The sequence below is a fragment of the Pipistrellus kuhlii genome, unplaced genomic scaffold, assembly GCF_014108245.1.
Source record: "Pipistrellus kuhlii isolate mPipKuh1 unplaced genomic scaffold, mPipKuh1.p scaffold_m20_p_3, whole genome shotgun sequence".
Taxonomy (NCBI): domain Eukaryota; kingdom Metazoa; phylum Chordata; class Mammalia; order Chiroptera; family Vespertilionidae; genus Pipistrellus; species Pipistrellus kuhlii.
Genome location: NW_023425529.1, coordinates 140,360,757 through 140,375,334, shown reverse-complemented (window position 1 = coordinate 140,375,334; position 14,578 = coordinate 140,360,757).

The window sequence follows — 14,578 nt, the reverse complement described above, 5'->3', positions numbered from 1 at the left end:
CTCTCTATCCCTCTCCCTTCCTCTGTAAAAAATCAATAAGATATATTAAAAGAAAGAAAGAAAGAAAGAAAGAAAGAAAGAAAGAAAGAAAGAAAGAAAGAAAGAAATGCTGACCTCATAAAATGAATGAGAAAATATTGCCTCTTCTCATTTTTTTTCAAGACTTAAAATATAATGGTATTATTTATTCCTTAAATAATTGTGGAATTTAACAGTGAAATTCTCTGGACATGTAGTTTTCTTTGTAGGAAGATATTGATCACAAATTCAATTTATATAATAGATTTTGAAATATTATGTTATGTATTTTTTCCTAACTATGTTTTGTAGTTCATAGCTTTCATATAAGACAAATATGGAAATGAGCAACAGTAGGTTTAAAGTCGTGAATAAACAAATACAATTTTTTATATTATTATTTTTTTTTCTATTATTTTCCATACAAATAACTGTAAATCTACTTTTGCCCACCTCCAGAAGTTATCAAATTTATGGTCATGGAGGTTTTCATTAACATTTACTTATTATTCTATTAATGCCTATATGACACGCAGGAATATTCTACCCTTCACTCCTGATGTGAGTAATTTGTGGTTTGGGGGTTTTGTGGTCAGTTTTGTTATAAGTTTAATAATTTTTCAAACAGCCAAGTTTTGTTTCACAACTTTTCTCTGACTATTCTGGTTCTGACTTAAATGATTTCAGCTCTCATATTTATTATTTTCTTTTTCTGCTTGTTATGGACTTAATTTATTCTTTTAAAATTTATTTCCTATGTTATGTATTTGACACCCAACTTTTATTCTAATACTAGAGGCCCAGTGCACGACATTAGTGCACTGGAGTGGAGGGGTCCCTCAACCAGTATGCACCCTTTTGCAGTCTGGGAACCCTCAGGGGATATCCACCTGCCAGCTTAAGTGTAATACAACTTAGGAGAGTGGATATCCGGCAGGTGGACATCCCCCGAGGCGTCCTTAGTGCGTCATGGAGGTGAGAAAGTCTCCCACCACCACTGCGGAATTTCCCAGCCATGAGCCCAGCTTCTGGCTGAGTGGCGCTCCCCCTGTGGGAACTCACTGACCACCATGGGGCAACTTCTGTTTTGAGCATCTGCCCCCTGGTAGCCAGTGTGCATCATAATAACCGGTCTTTCTGTCATTTGGTTGATTTGCATATTAGCCTTTTATTATAAAGAATATGCATTTTGCCAAAACCGGTTTGGCTCAGTGGATAGAACATTGGCCCTTGGACTGAAAGGTCCCAGGTTTGATTCTGGTCAAAGGCATGTAACTTAGTTGTGGACACATCCCCCATAGGGAGTGTGCAGGAGGCTGCTGATAGATGTCTCTCTCTCATCAATGTTTCTAACTCTCTATCCCTCTCCCTTCTTCTCTGTAAAAATCAATCAATAAATAAAAAGTTAAGAATATGCACTTAATGTTTTAGTTTTCTGTTTAAGCATATTTCAAATGCATTTGTATATGTTACATTTTTATTTAGGTAAATTGAATTTCCTTTAAGACTTCTTTTCTGTCCCATGAGTTACTTAGAACCATTTTAATTTCTAAATATTTGATAATTGTTTATTAATATAAAGATATATATTCATTTTCACTTAATAAAAATGGATATTCTCACATTCTCACACCCAAATAAAATAAAATGATAATCTGAAAATACTGGTAACAAGGAGGGGGTTTTCTTCCTTCTTTGGAGATTAGATTCTGACAAGTAGGGAAATTGGAATGATGATTTCAGTAAAGATGTTAATAGTGGAGATGTGATAAATTATCATGAAAAAGCAGAGGAAGACTGTGAGAAACTAATAGTAATAACAGCAGAATTACTCATACCCGACCAGCATGAATTTCAGAAGCAAATTCCTACAGCAGAAATTATAAATACTGAACAATTTCAAATGGTGATTTCAAAATTTGTTCTCACCAGCAAACATTGAGAGGAAGGAGCACCTTCCCAATGTCAGAGTGCATTATTTAACAAGGTCACCAATGTATGATCACTAGTCCAATCAGAGTTCAACTTTATGGAAGTTATTTCCATAAAACAGGTAGCAGACATTTCAAGCGGAACTGAGTGGACTAACGAGAGTTCATGCATTAGCAATTTGATTTTAGGAAAAAAATAAAAAAGTCCAATCACATTTTGTATTTAAAGGCTGCTAACTTAACTTGATTAACTTCTGAAAGTTAATGCAGATCTAATCAGGGTAGACTTGAATTGCAGTGCATTTATATTCAGAATTATAATCACATCTGAATCAGTAGACCAAGAAATGTGATATTAGCCGTTTAGATACTGGCATTCTCTTAATCCTTCATCTGACTATAGTTTTGAAACCATAGTTTGTCCTATTATCAATTGCAATACTGATTCTAATAGTCTAAATCAAAGCATGATCCCTTTCTTTGGACATCATGGGCTATGGCTACAACTAAAGATGATTTTAAAAGTTAGTCATAATAAGAAACAAAACACACACACACACACACACACACACACACACACACACAAATCACAACTGCGAGGTTATTTCATTAAAAAATATATATATAAAATGAAAAATTGTATTCTTTGCTTCTTATCTTCTTCCCTTCCTTTCTCCCTTTGTTTTTGTTCACTGTCTGTTTGTCTCTTTGTTTTTCTCTCTCTCTCTAAAAAAATACCACCACCACCACCCCCCCCACACACACACTCACACAAACAGAGAGAGAGAGAAAAATAGAGAGAGAAAAGAATGTTAAACTAAGTCTGCTATTGAAAATCAACTGAGGATGGTTTGGTATTCCTGTCCCAATGTGAAGTGAAAATAAATTATTGCCAAAAAACTTAGTTGCAGAAAACAATACTCTATATACACAGATGCAAATGCACTTTTAACAATATTTCTTTAACTTACTTGCCATAATTAAAGCATACATTATTCGCTAAGCTCCTTTGGTGTTAGCTAATGTATTGATTTTTTAACCACAGATTACTATTAGTTTATAACCTAGGTTCAGGAAACATGTCCTTAGACAAGATAATGAGCTAAAATCCTAGTGAACATGGCAGACAATAGTAGTTCAGATTAATCTGACGGAAGTTTCCTGAGCAGAAATGGCAACTGATACAGAAGAGGAAAAGCATACACAACATAGACAACAATTTTAGAACTGTCCAAAATCGGGCTAGTTTGCAGTGGACTCAGTGTGCATACACACAAACAAGATAACAGGTGAGTTCAAGGTGGTTGACAAGGGCCCTCTTGGGAAAGTGGAAAAGTTTGGTCTATATTCTATCAATCATAACAAAATGGTACAATGAAGGACAAAACCATTTTCCTTTAAACATTACTTAAAAATAGCCTCTATAGCTAAATCCTAAGGGAGTTTTAAAAATCCAAGATCTTTGATGCAAGAGGCTTGCTTTTATTTCATAGGTCAACATCTGCCTTGATTTTTTTTTTTTTTCCAGGAGATATTACAGCTCATTTACTCCTGGTATTTAAGTACTGAGTAAAATAATTAAAATTTTTGCTATGCAATAACATATTAGCCAGAATCCTTAAACTTTTCTCAGTTGGATTTACCAGAAAATCATGGTTTACTGAAATAGGCCTAAAATAGACTTGTTTAAAATGTAATGATTATGCTTCTATTACTTTCAAGTGTTTTATTTGACCTTCTCCGATAGGTAACTCAGTAAACTCTATCTGACAACATCTGTGACATGCAATTTCAAAGTCAAGGCCTGCATTTTCTTTAAGGCTCATTAGATCCATTCTGAATGGTCAATTAATGCATATCAATAATTACTGCACAGCCTAGAAGAGAAGATTTAGAAGGCATTTATAAATTATAACTCAATTAGCCATCAAAGAAGAGATATGGAAACACAGAAGGTGAGTGTGAACTGTGTCAAATTGGATAAGCTCTCTCACACCATTAAACAGCCTCAGCCATAGTATGAGGGGAAGGCTCCGCACTTTCATTTTGCCTTCTCATCACTCGTGCCCATTGGGTCTCTCCATAAACGAGAGGAATAAGTGCTGTTAAAAACAGCTAATGCCAGTTTTCTGTTTCCTGGCCATAAATATAATGAAATGATAATAAAAGATACAATTCATTAAGATGAACTGTTACTGAACATGATGTTCCTTATATTTAATACATAGCACCATCTAGTGAAATTTAAGGGAATTGCTTCATAGGTTCAACATGATGCAGGACAACTCTGCAAACAGATTAGTTTTGATGTGTTAATTTATACATTTAAATTCTCCAAGAAATTAGTCAATAACTGAAATGTTATATTACACACACATGTTTACATATATCACATTTTTAAAGTTTTTGCTTTTATATTAAAATGTTTATACAATCAGAAAAATGATCTCTTTCTAACCAAACATAAAAGCAGTTATAAGCACGGGTTAATTAATTAAGCAGGTGTTTATGTGCTATTAAGAAAATATTATGTAAAGTAAGTCAACCACAAGCATATGAAAGAAAAGTATAGTGCGTGTGGTCAAAACCATTCTCAAGTTAAAGAGAGGAGAGTAATCAGGGTATCTGAATTCACAAATAAAATATATGTCAGTATATTTTTTTTTATTCAAAGACTATTTCTAATAAGTTTTCATAATACTATTTGGCAGTCTATTGCAAGAAAGGGAAACTAATTTTTTAATGAAAAGTATCATAATAAATTTTATGTGAATTCACAAAGTATGTCCTGCTTTGTTATAAAATATAAAATATTAGTGATATTAAAATAATGTATATACAATTATGTGAACATCATATCTCAATCCCTGTGTTGATTTCTTGTCATTTGTAACATTGAGCTATTATATGTATGGAGCTTACATTTCTCCACAAACACATATTTTACATAACATGTACTTTGATTATCACCAATGATAAAAATAGATCATCCTCTGTGAATAAATTATTTGAAACAACAAAACATTTAAAACTTCCTGGTAATATAAGTTACATATTAGGAGCTAGATGATATTTTCAAAATTAGAATATTAAGTCACTATAAAATAATATTATAGGTTTATTTGGCATTTCATAACTGTACTTTAAAAGGCAATTCTAAAGAGATAAGTTCAGATATACTTTTGTAACAGTTTTAATTAAATCAATTTTATTATATATTAATTAAAAATAACTACTGATAACTTATCATGAACTGGCAAATTAATGAATAAGGAGAGAAGTGTTATCTGTAATGAGAATAGTGGCGGACTTTCCAACTATGAGGGCAAATTGGCCAGAAGATTTGGTTGCTGTGTTCTGATATCCATTTCCAGGCTTCCTTCAAAGTCATGTGTGAACAATCTCTCCCCAAATAATGACTAAGTACAGCATGGATACAAAGCCAGGCCAGGCCCATTCCTGGGAGACACAAGACTCTTCAGACAGCCATCTTTGACTCAAGAATTCCACAGCCTTGATGATCTGTCCTTGGCTTATGCTGCTGGCTAGAAAGCTTCCACTAACATTCTTTCCCTGGAGTCAGACTTGAACTACACTTTAGTGGTTCTTCCAGATTCTTCCAACTCCCAAATCTCACCCCATTTACTTTCCTTATCAGCATTTTTCCTGATAAAATGCTTGCACATTTAATCACACAATTCCATTTGGCACCTACTTCTTGGAGAATTCCAGAGTAGGTTCCTGGAAGGGCAAGACATATTTTTTCTCTCATAGTAATAGCTACTTTTTCCAGATATTGGTTTACTTTTGTTACACAAAATATTTAAGCCAGCACTACCACATAGAAGCTCACCTAATGCTTACTCCTCAGGCTTGGAATCCCACACAGAGTAGCATGTGAGCTGAGCACATAGCAAAGGTTCCATTTAACCCTAAGTTATGGCCACCAATAGGTCACTTTATAATCCATGTGCCCAGAGGCCAGAAGGCAAGCATAAGGGTTACTTTAAAGTCAGAGGTAACTGAACATGATCAGTAGAAGGAAAAATGACTGTTTTTAAAAAGTGGGCAGGGAGGGATAGATCTACATTAATAAAATAGAAAGGAGCAAATTGACCATACCTTTGTGACACTCACCAGCCAATCAGGAGTGAGTATGCAAGTCAACCCAACAAAGATTGTGGGTTAATTTGCATATGCAAGTGCTAAGAAGCCAGGGGCAGGATGTGTGTGTCATTGCCATGGTGACAATGCAGGCATTCTGTATTGCCCCAGCCCCTCGGAGCCTCTGGGGCAGAGTGGGAAGGTGGAAAGGCAGCTCTGGGCCCAAGCAAAGGCAATGCCATCAGCCGGGGGAAGGAAACCCCATACCCCATCTTGCATGAATCTTCGTGCATCAGGCCTCTAATATATATATATATATATATATATATATATATATATATATATAGTATATCAATATAGTATATGGAACCCAGTGATTGGCACTTCCTTGCATGATTTTACGATAACTGTGAATAGACACATGTATCACCATGGACTGGGAAGAAGGATACAAATATCAATGGACCCACCAGGAATGAAGTGTCAGATCGCAGTACTAATAAGCCAGCAAGGTCTCTGCAGAGACAACTGAGATCGGAAGGAATTTAGAACAGGAAATGGTGTGGGAGAGGATATCAGTTGTAGTTTCACGATCACTTGCATCAATGGGGAATGAAGTTCATAGCCATAACACATTTCTAAGTTTTTCCTCAGGAAAATAAACCCCAGAGAACCACAGAAGACCTGTTTCCTAAACTTAGGTGGAGACACTGAAGTCCATGGTTCTGGTAGCCATGAGAATGGGAGCATAATTGACCATGGGCCCTAACTGCTATGCTCTGATATCCACCATCCACATGTGCATTGATGCCAGGTTTTTCACTGACTACCCCCAGCTGATGACCAAGAGTGGCAAGTATGTGTGTGTGTGTGTGGGGGGGGGGGGGATGGCTTATTCTTGGAAGACACAGGGTTCCTCTTGTAGCCAGTTTGGGCTCAAGAATGATTCAATTTTCCAATTTAGCTTAGAGTTTTTAAAAAGTCTAGGGCTTTGTCACATACATTTGTATTCTCTTTCCTTCACTTGGAATCAAAAGTTCATGATGTCATGATGGATCTCTCAGCCTTAGCAGTCTCCTGCCCACTTTCTCTCAGAACACATCTCAGGCATTTTCTCTCATAACACCCTTGAATGTCTAATCCTGATGGTACAAAGCCAAATAGCCCAAGAGGCTTAAATTAGGCAACATATTAGGAATTACTAAATATATGAAATCAGTTGTTTTTGCTGATCCACAGCCAGTACTTAATAGGAAACATTACTTTTCCCTTTGAATTAAAATTAGTTTTTCATTTAGAAAACAACAACAACAGGACATTGTCCTATGAGGAGAAACACGAAAAAGAAGTTGAGCATTTTTTACAGGGCCAAGGCTAGGGCAACAGAGAGAAAATAAAATATATTTCCCAAATCACACTTCAAATAAGCATTGAAAGAAGCCCAAAAGAAGTTTAAATTAAGGAACTCAACTTAAGGACAGCCATGGGTCACAGAAATAAAATTAGAAAAGGGATATTATACACTGGGCATAAAGTTTAAATATTATCCAGAGTTTTTCTAACACAACCTGTCCTCTTTTTTTTATTTTTTTCCCCCCAAAATATTTATGAGTGTCTAGGTGGATTCCCATAAAAGCCTGGGTACTGGATTGAATGAAGCTATGGAACTGTTACCGGTATACTCACAGTGGAAGGTATGCTGGTTGTTTTCTGCAGCATGGTGATAGGTCTTGGAAGAGAAGGATGGGCAGAACAGGTGCTCTTTTTGTTGTTGGTAAATAGTAAAGGTTAATAACCATTTTAATTTATGAACTTAAAGAGGGTAATGTGCTTCTATAGTTTAACACATGAAGAAGTCAGGTATACAACCTCAGGAAGAAATCAACAAAGGAGTGTAGCAATGGTGCAGAGCAAGGAATGGCTTAGATGATAAACAACTTTTAGGAAATGTTTATGTAGCATAGGAGTATTTGTTCTGACTGTCAAAGTATGTCCTGCCCTGATGATGTTGTGGAATTTATTGTTTGGGCCATAATGAAGTAGAAATAAACACTCTCCCTACACTAAAAATGGATGTGAATAAAACCATATATCAATGCACTCTCCATTCACAGCTGTCATAATGAATCTTCTTTATTTGGCTTATGTCCATAAAGCAGATTCTATTTTTAACAACCTCAGGGAGATAAACATAAACTTCAATAGAGGGCATTACAGATGACTTGTCACAGTCAGGGGAAACCCTGATTCCTGTAGCTATTGCCTGCCACTGTCATCAGTAGAGTGCCAAGCACAAACCACCCACATCCTTTAATCTGCATGAGCATTTAGACACTTATGAGTGTGCATTTTGTTCTAGACTCATAGGTGAGATAAACAAAAAGACCACAATATTAAAGCATCCCCTTTCTCAGCCTAGCACCACACCAAGGAACATAGATAAAGATACACTTCCCTAGATATAGGTGCATGGTCTTTCATTGCAACACAAAAAAATGAAACTATTTCTTAAGTCTATTTCTTAAGGAATAAATACAGACAGGTATCTTGAATATGTATTTCTAGACATTCTATATTAACTAAAATCATCCTTGAGTTAGGAAGTTTTGTTTCTCTATTTTTGCTATCAGTAAATTGGTGCATTCTGTGATCTAACACAAGACACATTGCTGGCAAGTTTGGAACTTGCTTTAAAGTTTTTTTCTTTTTTGTTTTCTGTCCCCCATACAAAATTCTAAGCCTGTTGAAATTATGGAGAATTAGGTGCTGGCTGGGTGGCTCAGTTGTTAAGAAGCATCTTCCCATGCACCAAGGGGTGGGGGAAGCAGGTTCGATTCCTAGTCGGAGCCCATGTGTGTGTTGGGAGGGTGTGGCCAATATATTTTTCCTCTCTCCCTCTCCCCTTCCTCTCTCAATAATAACAATAACAATAATAAATCAATAAAAATATATTCTCTGGTGAGCATTAAAAAAAGATAATAGAGTTTATTTTGCTCACTTTTAAAACTCAATGTGTACATAAGGTAGTACTTAATGTAACCATGTATCTTGAGGTAGGTGTGATATCATTATAATTAACTAATTATTAATAATAATAATAATAATAATAATAATAGAAAAGAAGCAAAGGAAAGGCCAGACGTTGTAGGCATGTGCCCTGTACAACACTGGTGGAGGGATCCAACAAAGGGAAGATAGATGTATGCCCAGGAAAGTTGAGGTGACACAGGGAAGATACGTGCTTGTAAATCACTCCTGGGGACTAAGATGGCTGGCCAGAATGGGCAGGACTATTGCAAGGGTACAAGCATTTGGGAATATATAATTCCCTAAACATGGGCGCTTGGCTTTCTTGTGTTTTCAGGACTCTTGTGACTCTTGTTTCTCGGGTTGTGCTCTCTTGGATCCTTTGGCTCCTGCATGCTCCCATGTGGCCCATGGCCATGGGGAGCCTCACCCAATGGACTAATTGACTGCAGCTAGCCTGCCACTGAACTGGACCTGGTCCCGATATGGAAAGAAAACTCTGGACACTGGCTCCGATTTTAGTTCTACTGTAACCTCTGCTACCCTTCTATGACTGGCTTAAGGGAATGGGACTTTGGAAACCCAGAGGTGTAATATTATTAAAAAAATAAAAAAAGTTTTCTACTACATTGAATCCTCCCATGAGAGTCTCAGAAAATTCCAACCTCAGCAGCAACCAGGGGAGATGGGCATGCTCCCTTCTGTTAAAGGGGGGAAAAGATATATACTTTTATATATTGCAGTTAATAATTTAGTAGTCATTTCTCTTTACTGTAAGGAATAGACTGTTATCAAAATAAACATAATTTTAAAACAAAAGAGAACAACAATAACAGCAACAGTTATTATCACTATTAAAATTCTTAAAGAATCCTAATATCATATTCTCATTTTCCCTCTTTATGTAACTCACCTGAATGATCCCAGAACCACGGTCTCTGCTCATCTCCTACTTCCTATTATTCCTCAAAATTGTCTTTTAATACTCTGCACAGATTTTATTTCTTCATATCACATGTTCTCTAAATAAAAACTTACAATATGTAATTTAGAATTCGACATCCATTATTAAGATAATTCCTAAATTACCACCTTTCCTCTGAACAACAGTCAGATCTACTAAGACATAAAGAATAATACTACTTATAAATTGTAATTTAGAAACTAAATTGGCAGCTATTTCTTTTCTTTTTTCCCCCACCCCTTGTACAAAAGGGCTCAGAATATAATGCAGACATATTTTCTCTCTCATTCCTAATTTCAAAATAAATTCATTTTTCTTCATAAAAACCCCCAATTTTGAATCTTATATCTTATTTTATACTATCCAATATCTCTCTTGATTATGCTCATCTTGTAACATTGACTTCATTCTCCTTTAGTTCTCAGACTATCCAACTGCCAGACAAAATAAATAAAAAATACTCCCATCAAGAAACATCACAAAACTCTGATTATTGGAGATGAAAGGAAGTTTCTTGAACAACTGAAGGTGAAAAAAACACACACAAAAACACAGCTGTAAATTATCAAGTATCAGAATGGTAAAAAAAAAAATCATCAAAGTAGAAGCTAATGAAAATTAAAACATTATAAAATACATATTATTTATATTTTACAAATATTATATATTTATACATTAATCAAACACATCAAAATGCAAATCATAAATAACTCAGAGATTCATTTCTGCTGAGGAAGGATAAATAATCCAATTATAAACAAAATAATTTTCATATAACATTGGCAGATGAGTTAGATTTATGGAGCACTGAATTTAAAAATGTCATAATAAAATGTTTTTTATTAATCTTATTACACATGAGCTAAATATTGAAAGATACAAGAATATTGAAAGATACAAGCTAAATAAGGAAAGATATAAAAATTTTAGATTTTTATAAAGATTCTGCTTAAGAGACTAACGTGGCTCGGGTCTGTTTTGCGTGATAACATATATTCTCAACCCATTTTAATGTATTTCGGGTCAGGGGAAGTAGAAGAATCTTTTAAGATTCAATAAAAGACTAATTCCATAAACGTCATTATGTGGGATGAGGATAGAGGTGGGAATGCTGGGCAAAACCATGCTCACTAACAGAAATGCTTGAAACATGAACTGTTTCAAAACAAATGCCCAATGAAAATGCATCTTTATGTATGTTGTATGTTAGTTCCACCTTGTACCCCTTGTTTAGGCTTCAGATAGATAATTCTGACATAAGATAGGTAATGTGGAGGGAAGGAGCCAGGGAAAGAGTTTTCCTATAATGATAAATTATTATCATATTGAAGGCCTTCTTCCTGAATTCCTGTTGTTGTTTGATAGCTAACAAGAACCCATACTCTAAAACTGACTTTGCCATCTCATTCTAACCCTTCCCACCTCAGAAAAAGAAAGAAAGAAAGAAAAAAAAAGACACATCTAAATCTGTATTTTTTCACATAGTGCAGCAATTGAAAATTCCAGTTTTGGAGTGACATTTCAAAACTCCTCTATTATTCATTTCAGACATTTTAACTCTGTTTCATATATATATGTATTATATATATTTATGCCTAAGTGACCATTACCATCGAACAACTGGAATGACCAGAACAACCGCATGACTGGCTGGTAGCTATGACAAGCACTGACCCAGACCTTGCTGCTGGGGCCCTAACAGCCCTGACTATGGTTCACCAGCACCCCGGACCCAGACAGGAGGAATTAGGGAGCCTGATTCCTCGCAGAATCAGCTATTGGTTAGCTTGCTGCTGGGGCCGACCTCCTGCAGCTCCTCCCCCTGGCCAACCAGCCAACCTCCCATGGTCCTTCTGCCTGGCAGACTGGTACCCCAGATCGGCCCTAATCACCTGCCAGGCCAAGGGACCTCACCAGTGCACCAGGCCTCTAGTATTAAAATAATAGAGTAAAAATGAGAAAATTTCACTTTACATTTTTATCTGAAGCACTAATGAATGCAAATACTTTTGGTGAAGTTTTACCATCAGATGACTTGAGTATCCATATATGCTAAACTTTTGAAGTACATAGAGAGATTTATATGTAGCATGGGAGACCACTGCTTACATAATGTGGTTTAAAGAAAACTGACAACCACACTTTGGTGAAAATAGGACTCAATTCCATATGTCGCATTAGCAAATGTTAGGGTTTCATTAGAAAACATTATATTGAACCACGTTTTTCCATTTCTTTCTTTTAAAATATAACTATCTTTGAAGAAAGTACATTAAGTTCATGACAATAAAAAGCTGTCCCATCAGTACAAATCATTTGTGAAAAGCAATGTGACTCCGTCTGGTAAATAGAAACGAGGAATGGCACTACGAGAGGGTTGTTGGACAGCTCACAGAACCTCCAAGAAGGCGAGAGGAGCTGGCCTGAACACTCTGTTGCCAGTGATCGCTGTCCAATGTAGGACTGGTTAGTGAACATTCCACTGCCACTGCCAACATGCCCAGACAGTGTGCAGTACACGGACTCCTTCATGTTCTTGACCCAGAATGTCCTCATGTGAACTGTTGCCATGGCTAATCCTGTTAACTTAATACGGACCATGCTGACTTCATAATCCTTGCCCAGTCTCACACTGCCATTTGTGTTACTTGGTTCTGATTCAGTATCAGGAATCAGTTGCATGAGATTTACGGGTTCTTATTTCCAAGTACAAACACTATGTGCAAAAAAAGCAAGAATATGAAAATTTCAAATTTTGTTGTTTGAAGCAGAGACTTTTTTCACAGCAGAAAATATTTCCCAAACATATGTATATGTGGCATAATATACTGAGGATGGAAAGATAATATTCAACATCACCACTTTGAGTTGTCTAATCCCTATATAATCATGTGTGCCCTTACTTTTCCTTCTAAAATAAATATTAGAAAAGTACCTGCATCCCTAAAATAATATAATTATATCTTATGTAATCAAATACATTTTAACTTTTCCATAAAAATTTTTCAATCAAATTATTATGAATTATTAGGTACAAATATAAGACTATAATTACTTGGTTATGCACATTAATATCTTAACTTGTCAAAACTATTGTTTTGATATTATTGTACCAAGAATACACTCCTTTATTCAATAGTAGGAAAAAATGTATAGAAGAGGAAGATTATTATTTACATGATATACATATGCACATGCCAGAGCAAGAAAGGAAATATGAGTAGTTGCTAGAGTACTCGTTTTCCAGCTTGTCCATAGACCACAGTTGATTTTTATTTTCTCCCTTTCACTGTTCATGCCATGCATCCTGCAACTTCAGCCAGCAACCCATCTCTTTAAGAGTTTGTGCTTTGTGAGAGAACCCGTATCTTCATTATTAAGGGACCTGAGTCTTTGTTGGTCTTGCCTGTATAAAGTGGCTCTGTGTGTGTTTCTTAAGGTATATCATTTGGCTTAGCACCATGCGTATTAACCCAGTGTGTTAATATTCATTAACCAAGAAGCAGACTCCGAGTCCAGAATTTTAAGTGAAAATTTTTAGTTGTAAAATAAAACCATTAAAGGAGAATAAATGAATAAGGGAAGGGATAATTATTAAGAATAAGAGTGGTATTAAGGCAGCTGCATGAAGAGCTAAGCAGACTTAACCTATAAGAGAATCTCTAGGAAAGTGTGAAAATGCCGATGTCCATTGCACCCTACTCATGGGATTAGCATCATCATTGAGGGCTGCTCCTGGGCCCTATAATCCTTAGCATGTGTATTCTGTTGCCAAACCTGTGTAGGAAGGTAGCCTTTCTAAAAACACAAGGTAAAAGGACCTTCAGTCTCAGGGTTCCAGGTGCTGGCTGATAGAAATCACCTGGAGCATATAAAAGGTCCGAGAAATATTGGACCTTTAGTTCCACTCTGGGGTTCTTTGGGGATTGTTTTCCTTCTCCTTTCCACAGTGACAGGCAGTACAGATTATATCACTGACTCCACAAACATAAGGCATCGGTGCTGTCACTCAAGCAGCTACAACTGCAGACATAGCAACTGATTATAGTTTCTGCTGCCCCATTGTTGGCCTTGATTCCTCACTTTATTAGATACTAATTAGAGTCCATGGTATGTATGTTTGTGAACCTATGCCAAGCGCCATATTGGATATTAAAAGTGGCTAGAATAGCAAGTATCAAAAATTTTCACATACATTTTTTTTCATTTTTAACTGCACGATGTAGGTATGATTTTTTAAAAATATTTATTGCTGAAAATATTACTTATGTCCCCTTTTTTTTCTTCCCATTGACCCCTTCTAGCCCACCCCCCCTTCACTTCCGGTCTTCACCAACCTGTTGTCTGTGTTCAGGGGTCATGCAAATATACATATAAGTTCCTTGGTTGACCTCTTTACATATTTTTTTTTTTTAATGAAGCACAGAGAAAACAAAAGGTACCAAAAAAAAAAAAAAATGGAGACATCACAATAGATACCACTGTAAATCAATGCATCATAGGAACTACCATGAACAATTATATGCCCCAAAAT